The following is a 19,008-nucleotide window of genomic DNA, read 5'->3' as shown; positions in this document are numbered from 1 at the left end:
GAATCCTGCTTTCACAGTGAACAGAAAGCACTGCTAACTTCTATAATTGAGGGCTGTCATTGGCTTCTGGCTCTACGTGCCATGGCTGAAGTGGTTTTACTGTTAGCATTTTCCAAGTTTATTATTTCTTTTACAGGTTAGAGTCTTGTAGAGTGAAAAATAACGTTTTTAAAAATTGTTAAAAAAACAATGTCATGAATCTGGAGATTAGCATTTTATATACATTTCAAAATGGAAGATTCCTTCCCATTCAAAAAGATAAAGGAATAATTATTCCTCAAAAGTCAGTTTAATCTGTTTTCACATTTGCCTCATCTATAGAATAAGCTAAGGCATACCGCTCACTTAACACTGCACAATCCATTGATACAGTTCAGTTAATTTCAAAGGCAAAGCTAGCCAAAGTTTGTACATTAACTACCATATCTATGGTTATGTAGCATTGGACATGTTCCCTGTACAAATCTCCTTGTCGTTCTAGTTCTGCTCTTGTCCATTTTCAGCAAACTATGTTCACTGCACTGTTGGTGCTTATAGACCAAGGGCTACCACCCCATTCATCAGTGCTGTCCCTGATACGAAGTAGAGAATAACCTGTAGAATCAACAAGCATTATTTTGCGTTTCAACCATCTGAATTTCTGTTCCTATTTGCTTTGACCTTAGAATTGTATTTGCTTAGGATCATATAATGTGTTAAAAGATCAAATGGATCAGCCACCCTGAGCCTAAGAAGGCAAACTATCATGCCAAAGGTTTATCCATTTATCCATTATTTCAAAAGTATTTATTGAATACTTAGAGTTTCAGAAGGCACCATGCTGGAATTTGAGGATACAAAGATGTATAAGACATAGTCAACATCTTTGAGCTTAGAGCTGAGTAGGGATGAGAGCTGAGTAAAACATGTGTATGTATAAAGAGATTTAATTTAAGGAATTTTCTCTTACAGTTATGGAGCCCGACAAGTCTAAATCTATGAGGTAGGCTAGCAGAGTTTTTATATTGCAGTATTAGGTAGAATTCTTTCTCTGGGAAACCTCAGTTTTTGTTCAATGCTTTCAACTGATTGAATGAGGCCCACCTGCATTATTGAGGGTACCCTACTTAAAATCATCAGGTGACTCTTTGTAAACACATAAAACATGATGACATTATGTTGACACAAAACTGACCATCACAAAGGGGTGACATGGGGATACAAATGAGGGGCACCTAGTGTAGCTTGGGATTTCCAGTTACACATTTAATATTTCAATGCATTTGTTACTTCCTGCTATCCAAAGTAGCTTTGGCCATAGAAGTACCAAAATAACTTGGATGCTTCTGAAAGGGGAAAAAAAATCAGGGAGCATTGTATAATGTCCTTAGCTCAGCTTTACTGAGACAAGAAATCCTATGTGTTCCAGGGGACCTCCACAATTCACAGTGTAAAAGCTTTTTCTCTGCACAAGACAACTCAAGAACAGCAAGACTGATCAGGTCACTTTGACCTTGGCTCTCAGCCTCCTCAACCATGTCTCACAGACAGGAAAACACCTTAGCTCAATCCTTAATTTTCTTTCCAACACTACCTTGTCTTTCAGTAGAGCAATTTTTTTTTTAATGTCATTTAAAATTGTCATAAGACAATTTAGCTAATCCATAGGGCTTAGGAATAGCTCATATTGTGGGAGCTTCCTCCATCCAAGGAAAGAGCCTGGGAAATGTATCATAGAAATCTAGATTCACTTTGGCCTGTGTCAATGACCACTAGGTGTTGGTGGGGACAGTCCACATATGTTCTTCAAGAGGGAGTCTAGGGCTTCCCTGGTGGCGCAGTGGTTGAGAGTCCGCCTGCCGATGCAGGGGACGCGGGTTTGTGCCCCGGTCCAGGAAGATCCCACATGCCGCGGAGCGGCTGGGCCTGTGAGCCATGGCAACTGAGCCTGCGCGTCCAGAGCCTGTGCTCCGCAACGGGAGAGGAAAAAGAGGGAGTCTAACACTGATCCCAAACTGATTGCATGATACAGGTGCTCATTAATTGTGTTTCAAATGTGGCCACAGATGAGCAGTCTTGGATTTTATCCTTTGCTAGTTTCATGTAAAAATACCCACAAAGACTGCGACACTACTAATAACTAAAGATAAGAGGAAACCCTGTACCAAAATCCGTTGGGAATTTATATTAACTTCAGTGTCAATCATTTGATTTATTGACCCACATTAGCTGCAGAGTAGGTAAGAAAAAGCCTCCGCTCAGTCACTGCCTCTAACGCAGGCCACAAGAGATACACTGCCTAGAGAATCAAACCCCTTATTACACAGAAATTATCTGAGCCAGCTAGGGATGTATGCCCAGCCCTCAGGATCCCTCATCTCCTTTAGAGACTACAGGATTCAATTTTTAGTACAACTGCAGATTCAGGAGGAAGGGGAACTTTGCACTCTCGGATGTACAGTCACCCCAGAGATGGCCTTGTAGATGGATGGAGAGTAGCAGACTCTCAGATTGCAGCAAATACAGCACTCATGCAAAGAACATTTGACCGTAGCAAAGCCAGACTAAGAATTGTGGAGCTGTTGACTGAAAAAAGAAGAAAAAGCACAATGTGAGAGTTGCGAGTTAAGTTTTTTATTTGGGACAGAATGAAGACTATAGCCTGGGAGACGAGATAGCTCTGAGAAACTGCTCCAAAGAGGTAGAGGTGGGGAGGTCAGTATATATGTGATTTTGGTGAAGGGGAAGTACATACAATCAAGCACATATTTTTTGCAGAAGATTACTGCTAGTCACGAGGAGCAGATGTCACCATGAAGGATTTTAGTGCTTTTCTAAATACGAGGAGATGCAAGAATTGGGCTCATAAAATCTTCTCCTGAAAATAGTTATCTGAAGACCTGTTCTGCCAGTTTTTCCCAGAGCACAGAGTGCCTCATTCCTGATCTCCGCCCTGAACTCCTTTCAGTGGGTGTTGAAGGTCAGCAGCTGCAGTGGCTCATAATTTGATCCTTGTAGAGGTAGATGGCAAGTGCCAATTTGTAGGTGACAACAGAAGATGCTCATGCCCTAGTTGAGCAGGCACTGGAACTGGCACCAGCACTTAGGAGACCACCTCACTCCAGATGTACATCTGAAAAGAACTGAGCTCCCTCATGAGCAGGGCGTAGAGCCAGGGCACATGAAACCCTCTGGTAGGGTTAAGAGCATGGGTTATGGAGGCAAAAGACCTGGCTTTAAATCCTGGCTCTAATACTGACTAGCTGTGGAGTCCTGGGCAAGTTGCCTAGTGATTTGGAGTCTCAGTTTCCTTACATGTAACATGGTAGTAACATCTACCTCAGAGTTTGTACAAATTAAACAAGCTAATGTCTATGAAGTACTTATTGGCACTCTGTCTTACACAAAGATGTGTCTAAATAATTATTCTTTCATTTTTATTAGCCATAAAGAATAAGTTGAGAAAAAGGGGAGGAATGAAGAGAGAGCATCCTGAAATATGCAAAAAATAAAAGGAGACCCCCAACACAGATTCTCTATTTACAAATAGGAGGTACAGGTCAGCATTACTGACTACAGAAAACTTCATTGGTCATATGGATAAATTTTATCCCTCTCCAAAAATGTAAAGAAACGGGATGCGAAAAAAAAATAAGGTAGAGCAAACAAAAAACAAATACAAATGCAACTTTTGAATTATGTGTGCCCCCTCCAAAAAACCCAGGAAAAAAATAGTAGTTAGGGAAATCTTTACTGAGCTAACCAAAAGAGCTAAGTTTATTCACTGATAGTATATATTATGTCTATGCAAAATTAATGAAAAGTACTAGTAATAAGCATATCCTTTAAATTTCTTAAATTTTACATAATCAGATATTGGAAGGGAGTGTGCAGAAGAAGCATTAGTTACAGTTCTGTTATTTAAAACCTGGAGAATGCAAGAGAACAAATAGAAAAACAATGAGTTCAGAGAGGTGGCTAATTGCATAATAAATATACAAAAAATTAATACAAAACAGTTGATCAGTTAGAAAATGTAATGGGAAAAGATCCCATTCACAATGGCAGTACAACTATTACTAATTCAGAAATGGTAAAATATAAGTGACCAAATTTACAAGAAATGTACAGGATCGTAAAAAAAAAAAAAACTATAAAACTCTCCTGGGTGACATAGAAGAACACTCAAAGAAAGAATTCTTGGTCAGATTCATGTGAAGATTTTCCTTCCCCTCATACTCTGGAAAGTCAAAGTAATTCATACTAAAATCTCAATAGGACTTTTTAGAAACCTGAAAAAATGTTTCTAAAGTTTGTGTGTGTGTGTGTGTGTAAAAAGGTCTAATAGCCAGAAACCTTCAGAAAAAAAAAAAGTTGGAACAAGTCCCAGAAGATATGAAATATTTTTCCCCAAAGTTAGAGTTACTAAAGTAGAGACATAGTAGTCCAAGAATAACCATAGAGCAGTGGAACAAAATAGAATCTAGAAATGCTTCTCACTTTTGTGGGTGATAAAAAAGGCTTTTCAGTGGGGGAAAAGTTACTCAATGAGAGAACTGGCTACCCATTTGGAAAAAACTAACTACAATCTGACTTCACATGCAACATCAAAAGACTTTTAGATGGTTCAAACATTTAAAATGTAATAAATGAAATTACAGAAAACAAAGACATGATAGAATATTTTCACAATCTTGGGAGGTGAAAAGTCCCTCCTACTATTACTCAAAAGCCCAAATTATGAAAGGAAGACCAAACTAGGAAAAGTAGAAAAAGATCTCCAGCAACAGATAAAGATTAGTAGACTTTCAAAAAGAATTTTTCAAATTAATTAGTAAATGATGAACACCCCACAAGAGAAGTGGTCATGAGTAGATAATCTGTATAAGAATAGATACATGTGGCTCCAAACTTATGGAAAGAGTTGTTCAACCTCTTAAGTAGTACAAGAAATGGGCACCAAAGGACTATTGATGGGAGTAGAGAATTGTTTCTGTTCTGGAGAACAGATAGGCAATGTCTTTAAAATGTGGATTCCCTTTAATCCACTAACTCCACTGCAGGAATTTATCCTAAACAGATAGACATGTGTGTAGAGATACATGTCAAGATTGTTTTTGTTGCAGCATTGCTCATCATAGTAAAATGATGGAAACAACCTAAATTTTCGTCAAATGAGTGATTAAAAAGCTAATACATTCATACAGTGTAACATAATGCAGCAATTACAATGATCCTGTAGATCTTTAGTTACTAACATGGGAAGATGTTCAAACATAGTATTAAGAATATTAAGTTTAAAAAGCAGATACAGAATATACATAATATAATTCTACTTCCATATAGTTGTCTGTGTTTACTTAATGCATTGCAAGACATACCTGGTAGGTATTTATCAAAATGTTTTATCTTAGTGGGGGGGATGTATATAATTTCCCCCAACACTTTTATTTTTCCAACATACCATATATATATATATGTTTTTTGGTTTTTTTTTTTTGCCGTACGCATGCCTCTCACTGCCGTGGCCTCTCCCGTCGTGGAGCACAGGCTCCGGACGCGCAGGCCCAGCGGCCACGGCCCACGGGCCCAGCTGCTCCGCGGCATGTGGGATACTCCTGGACTGGGGCACGAACCCGTGCCCTCCGCGTCAGCAGGCGGACCCCCAACCACTGTGCCACTGCTCAAATATTTTTTAACAAAAAGTTATTTCTGACAAATCAGTAGCTAAATTCTATTTACGAGAAATGCTTTCTAAAATAAAAGATCTAGAGTTTAATATCAAAAATCAAAATAAGTGACATTACATCTCAGAGTCATACATTTATCTTACCTTGAATCTTCTGTAATTGTACATCTGCACATTCAGAATTAGTTCTTAGCTGTGTTGATAATTCATGATTTATTATTATGACATTCTCCATAGAAAATTATAGTGTATTTGTACCAAATTTGCACTAAGTGGATCATAATGATTTATTTATTTTATTCTTGTTTTTTGAAATAATACATTGTCCTCTGAAAATACTCCCTTTTCTTTTAAAAAGATAAAGTATTCTTCAGATGATAAGAGCTATCTGATCTTGGGAAAATTTTGTGTTTACATTCCTAGTAATGAACTCTCAGACTTCACTCATGGTTAAAATAAAACCCAAGATGAACCTGGGTTCATCAATTTGTTTTGGACCTTTATTTTGATTGCAGCATCACATTTGAGATCCAACTGAAAGCATCACTTCTAATCAAAGCAGTTTTAGTAGGTGTGACAAATGCTTTTTTACAAAGTCGTACCCTTGTATTATTTGGTGAACTATTATTTTCTTAGGAATTAACACCGCAATTCTATTTCACAGTTTATACATGTAGTTTGAGTTTTTACATGTCTTGCAATTTCTTTCATCTTAGAGTAGGTTTTGAGTTTATGAACTGGTTTCACATATTCTTGTTTACAGACCTATCACTAGCTTCTAAGTGCATCTCAGATTATGTTCCTTTTATGTCTATCCAATTACATTTCCACATAAATGAAAACTCTAAAGTGGCTGTAATTTTTTTGCCTCTTTATCATCAGCCTGCTGGTTAACCAAATGAGGAACACTGTTTTCCAGAGTTTTATTCCACCCAGTGGTAGGCAATTTATCTGGAATTTTTTTCTCTCAATGAAGAAAATACTAACCCTATTCACAGAAATTTATGTGCATCCTTTTGTCTTTATCTCCTGTTTCATTGGAAGTGATAACTTCCCTTATTAAGCATAATTTCTCTGTCTTTTCTCTGAATCCCATTGCTCTGGCCTCTTCATGAACTTTGCTCTATCATTTATTCCCTTAATCCTGTACCTTCATTATCTCCTTTAAAATATAAACACCTCAATTTCTTTCCCATCTGGACTTCCACAACATCATTCTCCTGATACCCCTGGACCCTTCTCAGTTTTCTTTGCAAACATCGCTTCTTCCACTCACCTCTTAAATGTGGATGTGCTTTACTTTCTGACTCCTTCCTGTGTGCATTGTCCTTGACTGGCATCCCCCTTGTCTTTATGCATTCCCTTATACTGAACACAGGCATTAGTATCACCTTTGAGCTGATGACTCTCCAACATTTATCTCCAACCTGCTCTAAGGCCTATATATGGACTCCCCACTGGAAACCAGCTGGATTTTCCACAAACCTCTCCAAATCAGTATGTCCAGAATTGAATTCTTCCCAGTCACAAACCTGCTATTCTTCTTGTATTTCCTGTCTCAGTGCATGAAGACAACTTGAACCTGGTGACCAAGGTCCAGCAGTCATTCTCTCTTCTTCCCTCTCCTGTGTTCCGTCCTTCATCCAGGAGGCCACCAAGTTGAATGGATTCTATTCTCTTTGTACCTACGGAACCTGACTCACTGCCAGTGCCTTGGTCTGAACTGTCCGTGCTTCCTGCTTGGAATTCTGTCATCGCGTTCTCACTGGCTGCTCGGCTTTTATTCTTGCCCTACTTTAAATCCATTGACCACACACGGCCAGAGTGTTCTTTGTAAAATGTCTGATTAAAATCTCTTAATGTGTTTTAGGAAGAATGATGAGCTCCATAGCTTTGCACAAAGGGCTCTGCCTCTTTAGCCTCAGCCTTCACTATGTGTGGGTCTTACCAACCTACTGGTCCTTCCTACAATATACCATAGCCTTTTATATCTCTGTTCTGACATGCTTTTCTCCATTTCCCCACCTCCCTAAATCTTATTCATTCATCAAAACTTAACTGACGTGACTGTTCTGATCACCTTCTAGTCACCCAGGTGGTGAAGGAGGGATCTCTTGCCTAAATAGTGTGAGATGGCTCAACACACAACCCAACACTGGTTAGAAGAGACTAGCAAAAGTTATTCGTCACATATCCTCGCAGCCCGGAGAAGAGGGCACTGAATGCCCTGCGGGGCCACATGGGAGGTGCACTTGGGGGCAGAAGAAGTCAGATGGGGTGTGGGAAGCAGGCCTTGTAGGAACAAGAGGATAGGGGACCCCGTGGTTCCCACTGGGGGATGTGACTTGTCTGTTTGAAGGGTTTCACAGGCTGGCATTGAGGGAAAACCCATTAAGTTGAGGACAGGATAGATTGCAGCCGGTCCGACTGATAGAGGAACTAGCTGGGTGGGGAGACTTTTCCGCCAGGTGAGGGCTTATCTGGCAAGAGCAGAGGAACTCAATGGCTAAACTTTTAGAGCCTTGTGAGGCTCAAAGAGGTCAAGGTAGCACATGGAATTTCAGGCCTTCCAACAGGATAAGCTCCTGGAGAAAGTCTTCCCTAACCACCCCTAGTCAGAGTCAGGCACCTTTCCTCTGTGCTCCTAGAGTAAAATTGAACACTTGCCACCCTGCCTAGGGTTTTAAATTCTTTTTGGAAGAAGATGGGTCTACATACACCCCCCCACACACACCGCAAACATAGAAACAAATAATCACACGTACGCTGTTGCAGTTTACTATTTATTTGCCTGCTTCTCTGACCAGAGTGGTGTAACTTTCTTGAGTGCTGGGGCTCTGTCTTTCATTTCCTAAATCCGTCTCTGTGCCTCACACACAGAAGGAACTTAGCAAACATTTCTTGAATAAATCAATAAGTATTCATTGTGTATTAATTTGTGGAACATACCCTAATTGTTGCATTAAAATTTACTCACAGTGCGTTTTAAAAGTAAAAATTCGGGGCTTCCCTGGTGGCGCAGTGGTTGAGAGTCCGCCTGCCGATGCAGGGGACACAGGTTCGTGCCCCAGTCCGGGAAGATTCCACATGCCGCGGAGCGGCTGGACCCGTGAGCCATGGCCGCTGAGCCTGCACATCCGGAGCCTGTGCTCCGCAATGGAATAGGGAATTTGCAACCAGGTGGGTCCAAGCACTGTGCCCATTTTTCCCAAGGGTGGGGGGTGGCCAGAGGCAGACTGGGGGACTGGAGTGCCCAGTAGAAAAGCAGCGGCACTCAAGCTCTTGGAAAGTAGACTCAGTCTAGACAGCCCTGAGTCCCCCAGAAATACTTGGGGAAGATTTTTCAGGGAGCTAGATGCCCTGAGCCAGTGACTGAATTCAAATAACAGAATTTGTGTTATTACTGTGACTGTGACCTCATTTACGTCATTTCCAGTACCCAGGGGGTGAGGACTGGAAAAATTTCATACTCCTTTCTAAAGTGATTAGAGGGGAGAAATCAGCTTCCAGAGCAGAGGTAGTTTAAAATCCTTTTCCCTTATTTTAATTATACCTGCTCTTCACCTTCACTTAGTCCCTTCATTCATTTGATCCCTCATTGCCCCTCAGTCCATTGGTCTTAACCAGCCCTCACATTCCATCAAGCCTAGGTCACTAGAACACCCTCAACTACCTTCAAACACTGTCCTACAAAAGCTCCTCAATGAAACCTAACGCTGGACCAAACCCATAATCAACCTTTAATTTCCAGCATTATTTTCACCACTTGGCTTCATCTACTTAAGTTTAGCCAATCGAATGTAACATGTGCTGCTCAGCCTTCCCCTCTGATTTGCCCTTCAGACTCAGAACTTACTTTACTCCTGCCCATGCCATTTATTCCCCACTTATAATCCTTCTTCCAGATAAAGGTGGAAAGCAATCATTTGATTAATTTTAAGATGATTTGTATGTATTCCTGTGTGCAGTATTTAGAAGATGAGCAAGACATTCTTCCCTCCGGTAAGTAGGTGGAATGTGGGAGCAGCTATTCATCAGATGTCACTCAAACCATTTATGAAAGCAAATTTCTATAAATTTACAAAACAGAATAGGAAAGAAGATGGAATGGCTGAATCTTAGTATGATAAGCAGTTGCTAATCAGGAAGAGTGAATATTTTCATCTTTCCATTTAACTGTCTTGCACTTTGTGACCTCTCCCGTTGCGGAGCACAGGCTCCAGACGCGCAGGCTCAGCCGCCATGGCTCACGGGCCCAGCCGCTCCGCGGCATGTGGGATCTTCCCTAATTGGGGCACGAACCTGTGTCCCCTGCATCCACAGGCGGACTCTCAACCACTGTGCCACCAGGGAAGCCCTAGAACTTAAACTTCTTGAGTCGAGGAATAAGACCTCACAGAGTGCTAGCCAAGGACAGGCACTCAAATGTTTGAGGAATCAAGAGTATAAAGGTGGGTTAGGTTTTCCTACCTATAATTTTCTTTCTCAAGTTACACACACACACACAATGTATATCATATATATATATTTAATCTGAAGTTTAAATTGTGTCCCAGAAGAACACACAGAGGTATGTATACATGTTTGTACCTTAACTATAAATTACAAAATTGATATTTGGATCAAGTATGTGCTATCAAAGCTCAGCTCATGCCATCTTGCTTCAAAGAAAACCTCACTTTGGATGATTAAGAGAAAAAAAGATGTGCTTAAAAAAATAAAAGTAAAACCAATCCATCAAAACATTTATTTTCCTATATTATTTCGTTTGGATGAAACAAGCATGTAACCCTCTTAACCTTATTTAATTTTTACCTTGAAAACTTTTAGCAGCCTAATTCTTATACTTATATTCTAAATACTGAAAGTGCATAACATAGGTCAGTATTAATTTTTAGAATGTCAATTCAACTTAGTAGAAAAAAAAGCAATTGATGTGCTTCAGTAATAACTTCCACTTGTTTTTAACTTGTTTTATTAAAACTTGCAATTCTATTTAATTGGCATGTAATTTAATTGCCAAGTAAGTTATTTAATTATATGCTATAAATGGAAAATATTGTTTATAGGCAATCATATCTCTTTTGTTAGAGTCTGGAATACTAGATCTTCCTCAGTCTCATCTTTATATGTAATTCCTTCATGCTGATTATTTGCCTTGCATGATTGGGTTATATCACATATTAAATTGATTTTGCCATTGTTTCTAATGGTGTGTGTGTGTGTGTGAATGTGTGTGTTTGTGTGTGTGTGTGTTTATTGTAATTCAGAGGGCCAAAATTTAGCCTACTTGATTAATGAAAACAGAAGCCCAGAAGACCCATGTTTCTTTCTGTACGGAAAGTAGAGTATCACGATATTTCATGCACACCACTCATGGAGGCATGCCCTACCCTCCAATCTTTGCCTAATTCCAGCATATTACTTTTGGAGGTAGTCAGTATTCTACCCCAGAAGGCTGTTCTGATCTCACTAACAGGTTAGATGGCTTTTCTCCACATCCCTTTAAGCAGAATAACAGTATTGAGTCAGACAGAACTAGGGTCTAATCTTTATCTTTCACTAGTGGGGTAACCTGGGGCCTTAGTAGGCCTCAGATTTCTTGGTTGTAAGTCAGGGATAATAGTTACTTACCATATTGGGTTGCCATAAAATATATTACATAAATCTTACTGTGCCTTCCCACAATGCTTGGCCCAGAGAAAGCTTGTGAAAATTTTCTTTCTCTTCAATTAAGTGCTCAAAAAATACCTGTTAAATGAGTGAATGAATGGCAATCATCGATTTTTCCCAGTTGTACTGAGGTATAATTGACTACAATTACCTTTGACTTGTCTGACTCCCACTGCTCTGTTCGTTTGTCCAGGGATGGACGATGGTCTTTTGTCTCAAGTAAGGTAGAGACTAGTACTTGCACATAGTAAGTAGTTGGTAAATTGTGAAAACCTCTACCTTTCCCATCTGATGAAAACCTTTTGTAACTATTTCAAATAAACATCATTCACTTAACAAATATTTGTTAAGCACCTGCTCTCAGACAGGCATTGTTCTATAGGCAAGTTATACATCAATGAATATACATGCGTAAATTCATAGCATTTACACTTTAGTGGAGAGAGACAGTGATAAGCAGATAGACAGGTAAGTACGTGGAATGTTGAGTGATGATAAGAGCTATACAGAAAGATAAAGCAGAGTAAGGGGCAAGAGAGGGTTGGGAGCAATTGCTATTTTATGTAGCTTGGTCAGGGATACCTCCCATGAAGGTGATATTTGAACAAGAGATCTAGAAGAAATGAGGGAGTCAGGCATGCAGATAGATATCTGGATGTAGATCTTTCCTGGCAGAGGGAATAGCAAGTAAAAGCCCTGAGGAAGGAACATGTGGTGGGTTTCAGGAAGATCAGGGAGCTGTGACTGAGGAGGAGGGAGAGTAATAGAAGGTGACAGCACAGTAACAGGGAGCCTTATAGATGTGGAAATACTTAGATTTTTAATCTCAGTTAGAAGTGTACCCATTAGGGTTTGGATACAGAAATAAAAACACTTTGTAAAGCAGGGAGTGGTTTATACAGAGAATAAGTGCCTTGAACATCACTGGAAGGGAAAGGCATAAAACTTGCCTTTTTTGGTATTTGCAATACAGGGAAACAGACTAGAAGGAGGCCCCAATAGAAGTTGAGATGTAATCACTGGCAATTCACTTATTATCCACCACTGGCAGCCACAGGAAGAAGTCAAGGAAATACATGATCTGAGTTGTCTCAACAAGACGACTCTGGCTGCTGTGTAGAGCAGGGGTCCCCAACCCCCAGGCCTGTTAGGAACCGGGCCGCACAGCAGGAGGTGAGCAGCGGACCAGCCAGCAAAGCTTCATCTGCTGCTCCCCATCACTTGCATTACCGCCTGAGCCACCCCCACCCCAACCCCGTCCGTGGAAGAATTGTCTTCCACGAAACCTGTCCCTGGTGCCAAAAAGGTTGGGGACTGCTGGTGTACAGAATATGCAATGGGAGGCCATTACAATGATCCAATGAGAGATCACGGTGTTTGGTGTAATCTTGTGTTAGAAGAAATGCTATCATCTAAGTCCACTCACTCATTAAACTGATGTCATTCCTTCCTTCCTTCCTTCATTCAACAGTTTATGTATTTTACTACAAAACAGATTGCATCTCTAAATCTTGCGGAAATATACCTGTGTGATCTTACTGAAAACTGACTAAACAATTCTGTAAAACCAAGGGTGAAACATGTATGGCTATATGAATCAAAGCTTAGTTTAAAATCATCTTGCCTATGATGGTAAAATACATCCAAAGACTTCAATAGATTTAAAATAGTTTTCTTTCACTCATTAACATCAAAAGAGAAAGCAGTTTATCCCTTATTTTGAATCCACCTGGCTACATGTAACGCATGTCAAAGTTTATGGGAAAACTGGTTAAGGACATTTGGTCCTGCACAGGCCTGATAGAGGGCCAAAACAGCTTGCATATTTGGCAACATTGCTTATTTATCTGACCCTCATGAAGACTCACTGCTTTTTTTTTTAACATCTTTATTGGAGTAAAATTGCTCTACAGTGGTGTGTTAGTTTCTGCTTTATAACAAAGTGAATCAGTCATATATCAGGATACATATATCCCCATATCTCTTCCCTCTTGCGTCTCCCTCCCACCCTCCCTATCCCATCCCTCTAGGTGGTCACAAAGCACGGAGCTGATTTCCCTGTGCTATGTGGCTACTTCCCACTAGCTATCGATTTTACATTTGGTAGTGTATATATGTCCATGCTACTCTCTCACTGTCCCATCTTACCCTTCCCCCTCCCTGTGTCCTCAAGTCCATTCTCTACGTCTGTGTCTTTATCATTGTCCTGCCCCTATGTTCTTCAGAACCATATATATATAGATTTTTGGATTCCATGTATATGTGTTAGCATACGGTATTTGTTTTTCTCTTTCTGACTTACTTCACCCTGTATGACAGACTCTAGGTCCATCCACCTCACTACAAATAGCTCAATTTCATTTCTTTTTATGGCTGAGTAATATTCCATTGTATACATGTGCCACATCTTCTTTATCCATTCATCTGTCAATGGATACTTAGGTTGCTTCCATGTCCTGGCTATTGTAAATAGAGCTCCAATGAACATTGGGGTACATGACTCCTTTTGAATTATAGTTTTCTCAGTGTATATGCCAAGTAGTGGGATTGCTGGGTCATATGGTAGCTCTACTTTTAGTTTTATAAGGAACATCCATACTGTTCTCCATAGTGCCTGTATCAATTTACATTCCCACCAACCGTGCAAGAGGGTTCCCTTTTCTCCACACCCTCTCCAGCATGTACTGTTTGTAGATTTTTTGATGATGGCCATTCTGACTGGTGTGTGGTGATACCTCATTGTAGTTTTGATTTGCATTTCTCTAATGATTAGTGATGTTGAGCATCCTTTCATGTGTTTGTTGGCAGTCTGTATATCTTCTTTGGAGAAATGTTTATTTAGGTCTTCTGCCCATTTTTGGATTGGATTGTTTGTTTTTTTTGATATTGAGCTGCATGAGCTGCTTGTAAATTTTGGAGATTAATCCTTTGTCAGTTGCTTTGTTTGCAAATATTTTCTCCCATTCTAATGGTAGCCTTTTCGTCTTGTTTATGGTTTCCTTTGCTGTGCAAAAGGTTTTAAGTTTCACTAGGTCCCATTTGTTTATTTTTGTTTTTATTTCCATTTCTCTAGGAGGTGGGTCAAAAAGAATCATGCTGTGATTTATGTCATAGAGCATTCTGTCTATATTTTCCTCTAAGAGTTTTATAGTTTCTGGCCTTACACTTAGGTCTTTAATCCACTTTGAGTTTATTTTTGTGTATGGTGTTAGGGAGTATTCTAATTTCATTCTTTTACATGTAGCTGTTCAGTTTTCCCAGCACCACTTATTGAAGAGGCTGTCTTTTCTCCACTGTATATTCTTGCCTCCTTTATCAAAAATAAGGTGAGCATATGTACATGCCTTTATCTCTGGGCTTTCTATCCTGTTCCACTAATCTATATTTCTGTTTTTGTGCCAGTACCATAGTCTTGATTACTGTAGCTTTGTATTATAATCTGAAAACCAGGAGCCTGATTCCTCCAGCTCTGTTTTTCTTTCTCAAGATTGTTTTGGCTATTCGGGGTCTTTTGTGTTTCCATACAAATTATGAAATTTTTTGTTCTAGCTCCATGAATAATGCCATTGGTAGTTTGATAGGGATTGCATTGAATCTGTAGATTGCTTTGGGTAGTAGGGTCATTTTCACAGTGTTGATACTTCTAATCCAAGAACATGGTATATCTCTCCATCTGTTTGTATCATCCTTAACTATTTTCATCAGTGTCTTATAGTTTTCAACATACAGGTTTTTTGTCTCTTTAGATAGGTTTATTCCTGGGTATTTTATACTTTTGGTTGCAGTGGTAAATGGGACTGTTTCCTTAATTTCTCTTTGAGATTTTTCATCTTTAGTGTATAGGAATGCAAGAGATTTCTGTGCATTAATTTTGTATCCTGCTACTTTACCAAATTCATTGATTAGCTCTAGTAGTTTTCTGGTAGCATCTTTAAGATTCTCTATGTATTATCATGTCATCTGCAAACAGTGACAGCTTTACTTCTTCTTTTCCGATTTGGATTCCTTTTATTTCTTTGTCTTCTCTGATGGCTGTGGCTAAAACTTCCAAAACTTTGTTGAATAATAGTGGTGAGCGTGGGCAACCTTATCTTGTTCCTGATCTTAGAGGAAATGGTTTCAGGCTTTCACCATTGAGAATGATGTTGGCTGTGGGTTTGTCATATATGGCCTTTATTATGTTGAGGTTAAGTTCCTCTACGCCTACTTTCTGGAGGGTTTTTATCATAAATGGGTGTTCAATTTTGTCAAAAGCTTCTGCATCTATTGGATGATCATATGGTTTTTCTCCTTCAATTTTTTAATATGGTGTATCACATTGATTGATTTGCATATATTGAAGAATCTTTGCATTCCTGGGATAAACCCCACTTGATCATGGTGTATGATCCTTTTAATGTGCTGTTGGATTCTGTTTGCTAGTATTTTGTTGAGGAGTTTTGCATCTGTGTTCATCAGTGATATTGGCCTGTAGTTTTCTTTCTTTGTGACATCTTTGTCTGGTTTTGGTATCAGGGTGATGGTGGCCTTGTAGAATGAGTTTGGGAGTATTCCTCCCTCTGCTATATTTTGGAAGAGTTTGATACAGATAGGTGTTAGCTCTTCTCTAAATGTTTGGTAGAATTTGCCTGGGAAGCCATCTGGTCCTGGGTTTTTGTTTGTTGGAAGATTTTTTTATTGTTGTTGTTGGAAGATTTTTAATCACAGTCTCAATTTCAGTGCTTGTGATTGGCCTGTTTATATCTTCTATTTCTTCCTGGTTCAGTCTCAGAAGATTGTTCTTTTCTAAGAATTTGTCCATTTCTTCCAGGTTGTCCATTTTATTGGCATATAGTTGCTTGTAGTAATCTCTCATGATCCTTTGTATTTCTGCAGTGTCAGTTCTTACTTCTCCTTTTTCATTTCCAATTCTATTGATGTGAGTCTTCTCCCTTTTTTTCTTGATGAGTCTGGCTAATGGTTTATCAATTTTGTTTATCTTCTCAAAGAACCAGGTTTTAGCTTCATTGATCTTTGCTATCATTTCCTTCATTTCTTTTTCATTCATTTCTGATCTGATCTTTATGATTTCTGTCCTTCTGCTAACTTTGGGGTATTTTTGTTCTTCTTTCTCTACTTGCTTTAAGTGTAAGGTTAGGTTGTTTGTTGGAGATTTTTCTTGTTTCTTGATGTAAGATTGTATTGCTATAAACTTCCCTCTTAGAACTGCTTTTGATGCATCCCATAGGTTTTGGGTTGTAGTATTTTCATTTTCATTTGTTTCTAGATATTTTTTGATTTCCTCTTTGATTTCTTCAGTGATCTCTTGGTTATTTAGTAGTGTATTGTTTAGCCTCCATGTGTTTGTATTTTTTACAGATTTTTTTCCCTGTAATTGATATCCAGTCTCATATCATTGTGGTCACAAAAGATACTTGATACAATTTCAATTTTCTTAAATTTACCAAGGCTTGATTTGAGACCCAAGATATGATCTCTCCTGGAGAATGTTCCATGAGCACTTGAGAAGAAAGTGTATTCTGTTGTTTTTGGATGAAACGTCCTATAAATGTCAATTAAGGCCATCTTGTTTAATGTAGCATTTAAAGCTTGTGTTTCCTTATTTATTTTCATTTTGGATGATCTGTCCATTGGTGAAAGTGGGGTGTTAAAGTCCCCTACTATGATTGTGTTACTGTCAGTTTCCCCTTTTACGGCTGTTAGCACTTGCCTTATGTATTGAGGTGCTCCTATGTTGGGTGCATAAATATTCACAATTTTTATACCTTTTTCTTGGATTGATCCCTTAATCATTCTGTAGTGTCTTTCTTTGTCTCTTGTAACAGTCTTTATTTTAAAGTCTATTTTGTCTGATATGAGAATTGCTACTCCAGGTTTCTTTTGATTTCCATTTGCATGGAATATCTTTTTCCATCCTCTCACTCACAGCCTGTATGTGTCCTTAGGTCTGAAGAGGGTCTCTTATAGACAGCATATATACAGGTCTTGTTTTTGTATCCATTCAGCCAATCTATGTATTTTGGTTGGAGCATTTAGTCCATTTACATTTAAGGTAGTTATTGATATGTATGTTCTTATTACCATTTTCTTAATTGTTTTGGGTTTGTTATTGTAGGTCTTTTCCTTCTCTTGTGTTTCCTGCCTGGAGAAGTTCCTTTAGCATTTGTTGTAAAGCTGGTTTGGTGGTGCTGAACTCTCTCAGCTTTTGCTTGTCTGTAAAGGTTATAATTTATCCGTTGAATCTGAATGAGATCCTTGCTGGGTAGAGTAATCTTGGTTGTAGGTTTTTCCCTTTCATCACTTTAAATATGTCCTGCCACTCCCTTCTGGCTTGCAGAGTTTCTGCTGAAAGATCAGCTGTTAACCTTATGGGGATTCTCTTGTATGTTATTTGTTGTTTTTCCCTTGCTGCTTTTAATATTTTTTCTTTGTATTTAATTTTTGATAGTTTGATTAATATGTGTCTTGGCATGTTTTTCCTTGGATTTATCCTGTATGAGACTCTCTGTGCTTCCTGGACTTGATTGACTATTTCCTTTCCCACAGTAGGGAAGTGTTCAACTATAATCTCTTCAAATATTTTCTCAGTCCCTTTCTTTTTCTCTTCTTCTTCTGAGATCCCTATAATTCGAATGTTCATGCATTTAATGTTGTCCCAGAGGTCTCTGAGACTTTCCTCAATTCTTTTCATTCTTTTTTCTTTATTCTGCTCTGCAGTAGTTATTTCCACTATTTTATCTTCCAGGTCACTTATCTGTTCTTCTGCTTCAATTATTCTGCTCTTGACCCCTTCTAGAGAATATTTATTTTCATTTATTGTGTTGCTCATCATTGTTTACTTTCTCTTTAGTTCTTCTAGGTCCTTGTCAAACGTTTCTTGTATTTTCTCTATTCTGTTTCCAAGATTTTGGATCATCTTTACTATCATTATTCTGAATTCTTTTTCAGGTAGACTGCCTAGTTCCTCTTCATCTGCTGTGTGTTTCTCTGTCTTCTCATTTTGATTAACTTACTGTGTTTGGCGTCTCCTTTTCGCAAGCTGCATGTTCATAGTTCCCGTTGTTTTTGGTGTCTGTCCCCAGTGGCTAAAGTTGGTTCAGTGGGTTGTGTAGGCTTCCTGATGGAGGGGACTGGTGCCTGTGTTCTGGTGCATGTGGCTGGATCTTGTCTTTCTGGTGGGCAGGGCCATGTTCAGTGTTGTGTTTTGGGGTGTCTGTGACCTTATTATGATTTTAGGCAGTCTCTCTGCTAATGGGTAGAATTGTGTTCCTGTCTTGCTAGTTTTTTGGCATAGTGTGTCCAGCACTGGAGTTTTCTAGTTGTTGGGTGGAGCTGGATCTTCACGTTGAGATGGAGATCTCTGGGAGAGCTTTCCCCGTTTGATATTGCGTGGAGCTGGGATGTCTCTGGTGGACCAATGTCCTGAACTTGGCTCTCCCACCTCAGAGGCACAGATCTGACACCCGGCCAGAGCACCAAGACCCTGTCAGCCACATGGCTCAGAAGGGAGAAAAAAAGAAGGAAAGTGAAAATTTTTAAAAAAAGTTATTAAATAAAAAATTATTAATTTTTTTTTAAAATTAAAAAGTAATTAAAAAAAAGAAGAGAGCAACCAAACGAAAAAAAAATCCACCAATGATAACAAGCACTAAAATCTATACTAAAAA

Source organism: Neophocaena asiaeorientalis, unplaced genomic scaffold, assembly GCF_003031525.2.
Source record: "Neophocaena asiaeorientalis asiaeorientalis breed wild unplaced genomic scaffold, Neophocaena_asiaeorientalis_V1.1 scaffold15, whole genome shotgun sequence".
Lineage (NCBI taxonomy): Eukaryota > Metazoa > Chordata > Mammalia > Artiodactyla > Phocoenidae > Neophocaena > Neophocaena asiaeorientalis.
Note: the sequence above shows the minus strand (reverse complement) of the source record.